Source organism: Cygnus olor, chromosome Z, assembly GCF_009769625.2.
Source record: "Cygnus olor isolate bCygOlo1 chromosome Z, bCygOlo1.pri.v2, whole genome shotgun sequence".
NCBI classification, from domain to species: domain Eukaryota; kingdom Metazoa; phylum Chordata; class Aves; order Anseriformes; family Anatidae; genus Cygnus; species Cygnus olor.
This window is the reverse complement of record NC_049198.1, coordinates 53406620-53418772: the sequence shown is the minus strand read 5'-3', so window position 1 is coordinate 53418772 and position 12153 is coordinate 53406620.

Below are 12153 nucleotides of genomic sequence, written 5' to 3'. Positions count from 1 at the left end.
GTTCTCATCCTGAATCCAAACCACAGCACCATGTCAGCTACTATGAAGAAAATCAACACTATCCCAACCAAAACCAGGACACATGGTCACTCTTTCTGCCACCCACGTGGGAAGAGAGTGAGCTGGAATAGTTTCTCCAGTAACAGCATTGAAGGAAAAGCTGTGTAGAGCTGAGCTGTGGGACAAAGTATCCTTGAGCTTGCAGCCAAGCACACCCCTTTCTGGAAGCAGAAATTGTGCCATGGCTCTGGAACAACCTTCCAGGCCAAATTTCCCATTCACCTTTCTACATCAGGCTGAACAAACCCATTTTGTCTCAATCTGCCCTTGAACATCAGTGCTCCAGGACCCTGCTACCCCTCTTGGCCTTCACTGGACTTACTCTGCAAATGGTCATGCCTTTCTTGTGGTAAGGAGCCCATAACCCAAAAACAATGTTCACATATAGTGTAACAATGGCCAAACACAGAGGAAGAATCACTTAATTCTGGAAATTTATTCTGGAATTAATCTGCTGGCTACAGTCATGCCAAGAGAGATCAACTAGGGCATGGTTGGCCTTCACTGATGCCAAGGGTTCATTTCTGACATGTACGATTGGTTGTCCACCAGGGCTCACAAGTCCTTTTCTGCAAAACTACTTTCTCTTCATCCAGTGCCATTCCTGTACCAGTGCATGGCCTCAATCCCTTGCATGTGCATGACTTCACAATTGCCTTTTTCAAATTTCAAATGGTTCATGCTTGGCCCATTCCTCCAGCCTGTCTGGGTTCTGCTTGAATAGCAGCCCTGCCTCCCATTTTTACTGCTCCTTAAAATTTTAATTTTTTTTTTCAGTGAAATGTATGCAAAGGCGATGTGTTCTATCATCCGTCTAGTTACTACAGACACTAAATTGTGCTGGACTAAATACTAATCCCTGAGGGCTTGGTCTATTCCTCATGACACATGCCCAGCTACCAGTTGGACTTTGTACCACAGATTGCAGCATTTTGCACCCAGTGGTCCAGCTAGTTTTCCATCCACCTTACAGCTAACTTGTCAATTCCTACATCACCAATTAGGCTATATGGATAGAAGGGAGACAATGTCAAAGGCCTTGCTAAAGTGTACAATGACCATTCATTTCTCTCCCCCTGCCCAGTGAGCCTGAACCTTCTCTTCATAGAGTGACTTCCATGGAAGATTTCCCCTATAACTTTCCTGAGGACTGAGGTGAAACTAACTGGCCTGTTGTTCCCTGACCAGACTCCATGCTTTCTTGAAGGTGAGTGTGAGCTTTACCTTTTTCAAGTTCCTGCAACCTTTGATATAGCTGGGTAAGTCAAGGTGAAGAAATAGTCCGTGAAATTCTATGACAGGTTAAAAGTTTAGCTATCTTGATGCATATGTCTATGAAATGCTGAAGAACAGTGTGCTAAAGGTATTCTGGAAGACACAGACACAGACACAGATTTCTAGGTTGGAAGAGACCTCAAGATCATCGAGTCCAACCTCCGACCTAACACTAAGCACTCCACTAAACCGTATCGCTAAGCTCTACATCTAAACGTCTTTTAAAGACCTCCAGGGATGGTGACTCCACCACCTCCCTGGGCAGCCCGTTCCAATGCTTAATAACCCTTTCGGTAAAGAAGTACTTCCTAACATCCAACCTAAAACTCCCCTGTTGCAACTTTCGCCCATTCCCCCTCGTCCTGTCACCAGGCACGTGGGAGAACAGACCAATCCCCACCTCACTACAGCCTCCATTAAGGTAACTGTAGAGAGCGATAAGGTCGCCCCTGAGCCTCCTCTTCTCCAGGCTGAACAAGCCCAGCTCCCTCAGCCGCTCCTCGTAAGACTTGTTCTCCAGACCCCTCACCAGCTTGGTCGCCCTTCTCTGGACTCGCTCGAGCACGTCCATGTCCTTCCTGTAGCGAGGGGCCCAAAACTGAACACAGTACTCGAGGTGCGGCCTCACCAGAGCCGAGTACAGGGGGACAATCACTTCCCTAGACCTGCTGGCCACACTGCTTCTTATACAGGCCAGGATGCTGTTGGCCTTCTTGGCCACCTGAGCACACTGCTGGCTCATATTCAGCCGACTATCAACCAATACTCCCAGGTCCTTCTCGGCCAGGCAGCTTTCCAACCACTCATCTCCCAGCCTGTAGCGCTGCTTGGGGTTGTTGCGCCCCAGGTGCAGGATCCGGCACTTGGCCTTGTTGAACTTCATACAGTTGACCTCAGCCCACCGCTCCAGCCTATCCAGATCCTCCTGCAGAGCCTTCCTGCCCTCGAGCAGATCGACACACGCACTTAGCTTGGTGTCATCTGCAAACTTACTGAGGGTGCACTGGACGCCCTCATCCAGATCATCGATAAAGATATTAAAGAGGACCGGCCCCAGTACCGAGCCCTGGGAGACACCACTTGTGACCAGCCTCCAACCAGATTTGACTCCATTCACCACAACTCTCTGGGCCCGGCTATCCAGCCAGTTTCTAACCCAGCGGAGCGTACGCCAGTCCAAGCCCCGCGCAGCCAGTTTCTTGAGGAGAATGTTGTGGGGAACGGTGTCAAAAGCCTTACTGAGGTCAAGGTAAACCACATCCACAGCCCTTCCCTCATCCACCAAGCGCGTCACTTTGTCATAGAAGGAGATCAGGTTCGTCAAGCAGGACCTGCCTTTCATAAACCCATGCTGACTGGGCCTGATCGCCTGCTTGCCCTGCAAGTGCCGCGTGATGACCCTCAAGATAATCTGCTCCATGAGCTTTCCTGGCACTGAGGTCAAACTGACAGGCCTATAGTTCCCCGGGTCTGCCCTCCGGCCCTTCTTATAGATGGGTGTCACATTGGCTAGCCGCCAGTCAACTGGGACCTCCCCCGATAGCCAGGACTGCCGATAAATGATGGAAAGCAGCTCGGCCAGCTCCTCTGCCAGTTCTTTCAGTACCCTCGGGTGCATCCCATCGGGCCCCATCGACTTGCGCACATCCAAGCTCCTTAACAGGTCGCCAACCATTTCCTCATGAATAGCGAAGGCCACATCCTGCTCCCCATCCCCTTCCGCCAGCTCAGGGCACTGGGTATCCAGAGAACAACCGGTATTGCCGCTAAAGACTGAGACAAAGGCGGCATTAAGCACCTCAGCCTTTTCCTCATCCTTAGTAACCAGGTTTCCCCTCGCATCCAGTAAAGGATGGAGATTCTCCTTAGTCCTCCGTTTCGCATTGATATATTTGTAAAAGGATTTTTTGTTGTCTTTAATGGCAGTAGCCAGGTTGAGCTCCAGATGAGCTTTGGCCTTTCTAATTTTCTCCCTGCACAGCCTCGCTACATCCTTGTAGTCCTCCTCAGTGGCCTGCCCTTTTTTCCAAAGATTATAAACCCTCTTTTTCCTGCTAAGCACAAGCCGCAACTCTCTGTTGAGCCAGGCCGGTCTTCTTCCACGCCGGCTCGTCTTTGGGCACGTGGGGACGGACCGCTCCTGTGCCGTTAAGATTTCCTTCTTGAGGAGCGCCCAGCCTTCCTGGACTCCTCTGCCCTTCAGAACCGCCTCCCAAGGGACTCGGCCAACCAGCGTCCTGAGCAGCTCAAAGTCAGCCCTCCAGAAGTCCAATACAGCAGTTGGAAGCTCAAACAACAGCTCTGTGACTATAAATATTCCTTCTGTAAATTCAACAAAGACAAATTTTAATATTTAAGAGAGGAAGTATTAGGCATAGATCCAAACTTTTCATGCTGTAATTTATTATACTCCTATGAAAGTCATTTTACAGTGGCTAAAGACTGGACTCTATCTGTCTCTTCGGTGGTAGCTAAGATTTCATTGTCTTCTTCTTTAGTTAAACCTAGCATCCAAAGAAAATGCAGTTAGCATTTTTTCCTTCCACAGGTGTTCAGGTGCGTATCTGCTATAGACATTTTGCCATGATTCAATCACATCCCCAAGAATCCTGTTGCCAAAAGGGCCATTCTGCTACAGTAGCTTTTAATGCAGGAGGTTAGTCACTAATCAGACCCAGAGCTGGTGTGACCCTGTGCCCCCTCTTACGCCATTTGCCTGAGCTAACCCTGCCTGGACAGGGCACTTGTCTGGTCAGGGAGTGAGCTGCTTCAGGAAAGCAACTCAACCAAAAAGCTAATCACTGCTTTGCTGGGGAGCTTTCAGGGAGGGCAATCATCCCAACTGTTTCCACTGACACCAGGAGCAGAGTCAGAACAAGGGAGGGGTGTGAACATGTGAAAAGGGAAGCCAGGAATGGGCCTTAGCACCTAAAACTTTGAGCAGATGTGGAGCCTTTCTGGGGGAAATGCATGAAACATCAAAGTATGGGAGAAACTCTTCCCCTGCCTGTTCAATGTGGCATGAAACAAATGTTAAACTATGTATAGCAATATCTGTATTTTCACTGAAGAGGCTGTTTCTTGGTAGTAGACGGCCTAAATTTGGTGAAGTTAACATGGACTAGCTAGCACTTCTCCAGGCCTTCTGCAGTGAATGTGCTCCTCTGTGTAGAAAGGGGATATTCAGGCAGTCCTATTATTGCCATTTACCTTGATCCCTCTAATTATTATTATTTTTTTCTTCCGGAAGTTCTTCTTTTTCCCATTTTTTTATGGTTTCAGCCCACTCTCAGTCACAGAATTTATTGTTCTGTAACTGTAATTCTAGAGATGGATCCAGTGCAACATCACCAACTCAGAGACTGACTGACTCACTGACTTCTCATTTACAGGACTGTAAATCAGACCCAAATAAAGCCACTTGTAGAGCTGCTTTTCCTGGATATACAATTACATTTTAGTAAAGAATAATACACTTATTGAAATAGCCCTTTAACATGGAACTGAAAGTAGACGTGTCCTTCCAACTTGTCCTTGTTCTTCCCTCCTGTTTGCTTGATAAAGCATTATAAAAATTACTGTAATTTTTCTGGTATACTGATGGCACCAGAAACAATGTTCTTGTGTGTTCTCAGTTTGTCTAGAACAATTCTAGCAATCTGTTATCTTTTACGTGTTAGACTGTTTTTCGTACTGCCCTGACTTGGAGGAGGTAGGAAACTGAGCAGGGACAAGTTCTGCTAGACAGTGACTATATGCAGCGTCATGTTTCCTATTATAATAATTCCTGAGTTTATTTTTATGGTATTGAGACAGTAAAATTGCAATAATGAAATTTTTTTTTGTTTATTTGTTCTAGAAAGAACTTCCCTGTCCAATCATTACAATGGCTAACTGTATTTTGTTTACATTCAGAGCTTATCTGTACATGGAGATTGTTTTGGGTCAAGTTCCACAAGGCAAAGAAACCATCCAGTACATGAGAGGATCAACCCAGGAATGTTGACCTTGAAATGAACTTTGGCTTGTTTTGTGTCAGTTGAGTCTCTCTCTAGTTGTGCTTGTTTTTCTTCATTTCGCTGTGTTAGCTACAATTTCTCCTGTTTCAACTCCGTGCAAATGAGAGTGCAAACACACCTTTGGTTATTTTGAAAAGTGCCAGACTGAATTGAAATTATACAAATTGGTCGACTTTTTGTTTGTTTGTTTGTTTTACTTGTTTCTTCTATATTTGTTTTTGTTTGTTGTTTCCAGACCTAAGTTGCACTGAATGTGTTGTCACAGAGCTGAAACACACAGGAACAACAAGCACAGCATCAATCACCTTCTCAGCCACAGTACAGAGCCCTTCCACACCATCAGTTGTGCTGCGAATTGATTCATGGCATTCCTGGACACAGCTCTTGTCACCTACATTTCCTCAAGATTCTGCAAAGCCCAAACCCTTTCCTGAAAATGCACTTTGTGACATTGTTCTGGGCTCACAGAAGCTGCAGAGCTGCTGTGTGGAGCTGCTGTCTGCTGCCCTGTGAGTCCTTCCTGCACGCAGTTTGCATTCCTCAATTTACAGCTATGCAGCCACCCAGCGGCTGGTGCTTGTGCAATCCGAAGCTTTCCTGCTTTTAGAGAAACAACACAGTAACCAAGCCCAGAGGAGTTATAGCAAGGACAACTGGGATTTATTATTATTATTTTATTTAAGCTTAATGTTAACAATATTTATCATATTCCAGTTTGTCTTCATGCTGAGTTTTCTCATTACTGAATTCTAACATTTTGGTTATTTCAGCGACAGCAACAAAGAAAACAGAAACCATGTTTAGCCTGTTTATGGTCATTCCAGTTTTTGTCATTTGTTTCTTGGCTGCATTTCTCCTTTCCTTCCTTTATATTAATTTCCCATTCTTCCTCCTTTTGCCAATTACTGGAAAAGCTCAAATATAAATAACAAATTGTTTAGTTTCTGCTTTGAAAAATGAAACAAACATACAAGTTTTGATGGGAGAATGAGAATGTTGGGTTTTAAGTTATTTCATCTTCTCCAGGTCATCCTGGTATGGTCTCGCCCAGCCCACCTGGCCTTGGTGGGGTGAGCCTGACCATGCAGCCCCCTGAATAAGGTCCCTCCCAGCTCTCTGGAAGTTTTGGTTCAGGCTGCATGCTCTGCCTGGAAATGCTGATGCTTTCTAAGCTGGAACAAGCCAGGGCACTGGGCTGCAGGAGAAGGGGCTGGAGAGAATCCGGTCTTTCATCCTGGTGAGGACTGGATTCTCCCAGCTTGGCCCATAGTAGACCCGTTCCTGGGTCAGGGTGTGAAGAAACTGCTGCAGGTATGGAGCCCCTGCCCAGGCAGTCTGTCCCCAGTGACTCCCCTGTTCCGTAACCCCAGTCTCATGTCCTTCTGTTCTCTGCCCCTAAGTGTCCAAGAGGCACAACTGGGAGCTATGGAGAGATGACAGCCCCTGGGCAGGGTGTGCAGGACAGAAGGGAGATTCCCCCATCCCCACTCTGGCCAGTGTACCCAGCAAGTGCAGGCTGCCCATGATGTAGGAGGTGAGGGAAGCAGTAAACACAGAGTGACCCCAGATGTTCTCTGTATGGCATCAGCAGCCCATGTGGTGCAGCCCCATTGCCTCTGCATGCCTTTCTGCATGGCTCATGTCCCTGGGTGTGCCTTTTCCACACAGCCTATCTCTGTCAGTGTGCCTTTGTGGATGGCACAGCTGCCTCGGTGTGGCTTTCTCACAGCCCTGCTGCCTCGATGTGACTTTCTGCACAGCCAGAGTGCCTCAGCATGCCTTTGAACTGCCATTGTGCCCAGCACTGAAAGGTACTTGCAGGCCCCCAGGCCAAACAGAAGGCACTCAGAGGCCCCGGGTTGAACAGAAAGGAATTCAGACAATCCTGGCTGAAACAAAATGACTCCTGGAAGCCTCTGGCTTGTATAAAATAGCAACTGGGGCCCCTGCTGCACACAGATGGGCACTCAGAGGACCCTGTGATGCATGGAAAGGCACTTGGAGGCCTCTGGGCCACAGAGAAGGGCCTTTGGAGGACCCTGGGTCAAACCATCAATGCGCAACACAGAGAGGCACTTGCAGGGCCCTCATGTTTGCACAAAGGCATTCAAAGGTGCCTGTGCCACATGGATGAAGGTAAAATGAGGCCACTGGGTCAAAGAGAAAAGCAATCAGAGGTTCCTGGCCTATACGGAAAGGCACTTAGAGTACCCTGAGTCTAACAGAAAAGAAAACAGAAGCCCCTGGGCAACACAGAAATACTCTTGGAGATACCTGCATTGAACAGAAAAGAGCCTGAAGACACCTGTGGTCAAATAGTGGAGGCAAGTAGATGCCCTACCACCTCAGGAACCTGGAGGCACCTGAGCCACACAGAAGAGTGTTCCAAGGACTACAAGGTGCACAGAAAGGCACTTGAAATGGCTGGGGATGTGTAGAAAGGTGCTGAAAGAAATACACATTGATTAGAGAAGCATTTTGAAGCCCTTGTGACACAATGAAAAAAGTAAGCAACAAACTAATTTTAAGGCTTCTGGATTGAATAGAAAAGTTCTTGAAGAATTGGAAGATGAGTAGGATGTGTAGAGACACTACTGTGTTATTCACAGAGAAGTGAAGGCTAGTAGAGTGGATTATCAGTTTTATATAGTTTATCTGTAAGCAGTCTAGCTAAGGAAAAATAAAGCTCTTAAGATGTGATACAAAATACCAGTAGCTGTTCTATATGTCTTCTCCCAATGACAAGATCTTCATCTGCTGCTCGTTTTCACTGTCATGTCAGGTAAATTATATCTAAGTTTTAATGATTTCCACTCATATGCAGAAATCTATATCTTAACTGAAATGATACCTGAATAAGCAGGCCTGGTGTGAGGCTGAGGAGTAGCTTGAGAGCTATTGATGCTTGGGCTTTTAATGCACTCTAGATATTCACAACAGCTTGGACGGCAAGTCACACTGTTCATTTTTCATGGTGTCACTCAGGTGCTGGTGTGGACACTCTGAATCACTTGTAGGGAACAACCTGAGCATGCTGTCTCTGGGCATCGCAACAGAGGGAGCTCACCAAAGGGCAAATGTGAGGTGCTCATATTTCCATAAATTGTTGGAGAGTAGTGACATAAAAAGCTCTGCTGAAAACACAGAAGTATTTGGTACAGTCACAGCTAAAGCTAGCCATTGAAAGGATTTCACAGTGCTGAAGGGCCAGCAGAAAACAGCAGATGAAAATCAATGGCAGAAAATGTAAAATAAATGCATTAATGGGAAGGCCACATACTTAATATTATGTGCAATTCTGATTACTCATTCTTGAACATTCTCAAAAAAGTTATTATGCAGACATAAGAGGTACAAAGGAGGATGATGTGGGTTATCAAAGGTATTTAATAGATTTTCTACAGCTGGAAAGCACTCAAGCTAGTCAACTGCACCATGAAAAGCAAACATAGAGTCACAGGATGGTTTGGGTTGGAAGGGACCTTAAAGATCATCTAATTCCAACCCTCCTTAATATTTTTAATCCTTATGCCATTCCAGGAGCTCTTTAGCAACCTTGTTTAATCTATGTAGAAACAAAACTTTACATTTAAAACTGAACACTGATTAAGGCCCATACTGAATTCATGCCCTTGTTTTGTCTAAGCCCTGTTTGTCTGCGCTTGTATTTACAGGTACATTTGATAGTTACTGCAGAGCGTGTCTGAAGAAGGACCCTTACCACAGCTATCTGTCATTCTCAGACTGTTAGGGCCTTTACTATGTTATCTGTGTTCTGTATTTCTGCCTGTTATAAGGAGAGAAAATAAAAGCTAATGCTCACAAATGCTAAAGTCTCTGCATTGCTCTACTGAGTCTTGTTCAGGTTATTTGATGAAAGATCTTATCTAAAATTCACCCAAAACAGAGGTGAGTAGACTAATAGGGCAGGATAGAACACTTTAGGCTACTTGATGTTGAACTTCTTTCTCAGTGTGACAAAGTAAAAATATTAATTGTCATAGGAATTGTCTAAACTTTAAATTTCCACAAGTTTTAATATTCAGGCATAATTCACCAATTCAGAGTTCTACATTATTTAATTTAGCTCTTCAGTCTGCAGTGAAGAGATTATAAATTTTCCCCTTCTATAATGGTTTGGTCATTTGTGAGGTTTCAGAATCTGCTCTTCCCTTTTAGTTCAAGTAATGAAAGCACTTGCTTCTAAAAGCAAAATCTGAGGCTCAACCCTTAGGCTTAAACCTTCTTTTCACTTACTTGGTATTTTTTGCCCTTGCGGGCCTAGTGTTAAATTTCTAATTTTATTTACTTAACAGCTTCTGGTGGAATGTTATCTAATGTACAAATATAAATGGTATAGCAATCTCACATACACAAAATACATTTTTTTATCTTTCCAGCGGGAGAAATCTTAAAGGTTGCATATTCAGTCTTAATGTTCTTCCCTCCCATATAGACATATCTAATAATTTCAGATGACTGGAAAAATCTGCTTTTTATTCAGAGAGGATATCAAGTTCTTCCAGTAACCTCCAAGTTTTTGTTTTTGTTGTTGTTGTTTTTAAAGTTTTGAGGAAAAAATCCTTTTTTTTTTTTTGTCATTTTATTGAGACTTCTAAGATTATAATTATATGAAATAGTTGAGAAAAAAAGACTTTTTTTTTTTTAAATCTCAGATATCCACTGAAAATATAAGGAAAGTTTTCATGTAGAACTGAAGATAACATACATCTATTGTGTGCAGTTATCATTTAAGGAATATCACAGTATTACAATTTTCTCTTTTTAATAAAATAAACTTTTATGCTTCTCCTGTTTCTTGAACCTGATCATCCAACTTTCCATTTGTTTGAATTTCTATTTAAAATTGTAAAAATGTAGATGGCCAAAGCTGGATGCAGTACTAAATCTATCAGTGCCTGTATAATGACTTTACTAATTCCTCAACACTGATGGAATTACCCTACCCAAGGGATTCTAGAATCACTGTTTCATTCACAGTTTCTTTCTACTGGCAGTGGGTATCATGGGTAATAATAACAAATAATTCAACCAAACAGCTTCCACCTGGGAACAAAAATATGGGGTAGCTATACACTTTATGATCTGAAGTTTTCTTTCTCACCAGGTGAGTTGTGAAAGCTATTCAGTATAATCCGTAAAATATTCTAACCCATCTCCTAAGTGAAGATGTTCTCTATCTTGATGTCTTTAGCAAAGATGATGAGAACGCATATATTTTGTGCTGTGCTGTGGTCAGTAAAGGAAGTCTTGGAAAAAGATAACCCCAAACATAAAATTTGAAGAATTGCAGTGGTAATCTCCAGTTTAACTAACAATTTGTTGTGTGTTCTATCACTTTTTTTTTTTTTCTGTATTCCAGGGAAGAGCTTTCATATTTCTTCTGTTTAGAAAATCAGTTATCAAAGAAAGATTTTTTTTTTTTTAGATCAGTATAATTTGCTCATATTTGCTGATACACCTTTTTGTTATTTATTACATTCTGTATTCTACATTTTTTGTTATTTTTTATTTTGGAGAAATACTTAAGTTCTGTGACAGCCTAGCCAGAAAAAAGTTCTCTTTAGGGGCTCCTTTGAACTGCAGAGGTGATTTTTGAGATGCATCCTCTCTATGCTTTACTTTCCCCATTACTTATCTAAGGACCATCAGCTAGCAATGGGAAATGCTTTCTTTTTCTGCAGAGGATGTAAATTTTCTTTGCTGCCAAATTAGACTTTATTCAATCAAAAATTGACAAAATTGCCATTGTGTTTTTTTTTTTGGTGTGTTTTTTTTTTTTTTTTCTATGAATTTAGGTTATTTTTATATAAGTACGCTTTCCACCAAAAATTAAAATAAAATAGAATAAAAGTCAAGAGCTTAAAAAAAATAATCTATTTTTCTGGCACAGTTTCAAACATTCTGAAGAATGATCACATTCATATATTTAACAGTTTTTTGTGTTGGGCCTGATTTGTAGTTTATGCCCCAAAGTGAACCCAGGTTTTGGTTTGAAAGCAACCTATAATTCAGTAGGAAAAAAAATCTGGTTAAGAACAGCTGGACAAGATCTTCCCTCCACTCTGACAGTCTAAAAAGATTGCTTCCAAAATACACTTCCCAGGAATTCTCTGAATTCTCTTCTTCTTCCAGCTTATCTTTGGTAGCAGCAAGTTTGTTATGCGTTTCTGCACTATGGCCACAGTGTAAGGATGATGACTTTTTCAGTTGAGTCATTGTGACTAGTGCCCCCTGCTCCTGACCCCTGGTTATATGGTTAACATAATCAACGCCATTTGGAAAGAAAGTGGCCATGATCTGTAAGCAAGCTGGTCACGTATCAACCACTTTCTCCCTGCCAGCACTGTGAGGTCCCGGGATTTGGGCCAAGCCATCCGGGGTGCAGTGACCCCCTCAGGGCACAGGGAAGCATGACAGCACAGGGAGCACTGCCTGTGCAGCTGCAGGCCCCAGGTGGGACTTGGACTAGAACTGCTGGTGGGTGGCAAAACCCGTGATCCTGCGCTGGCCAGGGATGTATCCACCATCACTGGCTTCCTCCAAGGGCTGAGTGAGTGACTTGTGTACTTTTAGGTAAATTCTGAATCTGGATTATGATTATTATGTTGAAGGCCAAGTAGATTTGACCTGATCTGCAGATGGCACAGGTGATTAGAACAAACACTAAAGTAACCATAAGCTACACTGATTCTAAAACCCTGTGCTGCATTAATTACAAAAATCTGTGAAATAATAAGTCTTTAATTATAGCTGCAACTTAGTAATGTCCTCATTT